Below are 1,615 nucleotides of genomic sequence, written 5' to 3' on the forward strand. Positions count from 1 at the left end.
AGCAGAATGACCATTAGAAGTCATGCAGATCTGGAAGGCTTCACTTAATGACTTTCCACCTAATTTGTATCTTATATACAATCTATGTGCGCCAGAATTCCACATGGCAGTTTCCCTTGCTTGGAATTAAACGACTGACAGTGCTGTGATCAAAACGCAAGTTAAACAGACCACATTTTATTTGCTTCAATTAATAAAACCCACAGCTTTATTCAGCGTAACGTAGCTGGAATACTTTAAGGTGCAGCATAACATAGTGGGTTACCTACACATACAACCCCTGGGAGAATCAGCGAGGGGGGAGAAGAAGAGATAATGTTCTGATCCCTGGGTGCCAAACATAATAAGGGCCCTTTTTTTTTTCTTCCTCCCCTCAGCCCATGTTTAAGATTAGGCTTCGTCTGGCTTTTCTCTGGCTGAGAGTAATGGGAAACTTGAGGCTCACAATTTTTTTCCCCTGCATGGCTCGGTGAATTTGGCACAAAGCTGACCATGTGGAAAGGAATTAATGAATAGGGTCAGAGTTTGTCGATTTCATGTCTAGCCAGGAAAACAAAAAATTCAAATTTATCAGCTAAAAAAAAATCCACAGGTATGGCTACACAGTTAACCCTCTGGGGTCTTACACTCATGTGTCCAATCGGACTCGATTTCCATATTCACCTCGATTTTTGTTCCCATGAAAGCTGTATTAATTATCAGTAAATACTGGGTTTGGTAAACTCCAAAACGCATCCCCAGCTGTATCGAATGCTTAGAGCGTCACCTCTTTGTAAACCACTTTGCGACCCCGAACACCGGTCCGAAACGATGCTAAACATACACCCTGCATCTCTTGACCTGTTCAACAATTTATTAAGGTACAAATAATTTTCTGTGATTCTGTGCTTTTTTAAAAAAAAAAAAAAAAAAAAAAAAAGAATTTGTGTCACAATTTGGGAGAATAAACTACCGGATAAGAAACTGGACAAAGACGTCAAACAAGAATTTTGTAGCTAAAATGGCAGTTTTTGTGCGTTGCAATGGTACCGGAGAATTCCCCCGACATTCGCTCTCATGCCGGAGACAAAAAAAAAAGTAACATACAGTGAATGCTTCCTTCTTCAGCAGGGCGGTACGAAAATCACACATAACATATGTGCTAAACCAGGTTAGTCGACATTACGTGTTATTCTTCCACGAAGCTCAGGAGAAAGATCTATCTTCGAACTCATCTAGATTAAGAGGTTGACGCAGCGTCCTGCGGGTTTGGGTTTCGTTTCCAAGAACCTTAACACCGCATGCACACAGCTTTCCGAACAGTACCTACAGTTACCCAAAAGAAGAGACGTTCCACCAAGCAGATTTAAAGTTTCGTGTTGCAAATTTAAAAAAAAATTATAATAAAATTGATTTTTGTTGTCCAATATCCAAAAAAAATTTGACCGATGTCTTCCGTTTCATCAGCGTACATAATATACTAAGATGTTCTAGTGTTATAATTCTTCAACAGTTTAAAGTTTTATTTAGTGTTTAAGACTGGAGAGAGAACACTTGAGACGACATCCAGGAAAGGGCATTTAAAAAAAAAAACAACAAAAAAAAACATCTCTGTATGGCTTCCAACTGAACAGCA

Source organism: Sceloporus occidentalis, unplaced genomic scaffold (genome assembly GCF_023333645.1).
Source record: "Sceloporus occidentalis isolate IW3139 unplaced genomic scaffold, rSceOcc1.0.p SCAF_309, whole genome shotgun sequence".
NCBI classification, from domain to species: Eukaryota; Metazoa; Chordata; class Lepidosauria; order Squamata; family Phrynosomatidae; genus Sceloporus; species Sceloporus occidentalis.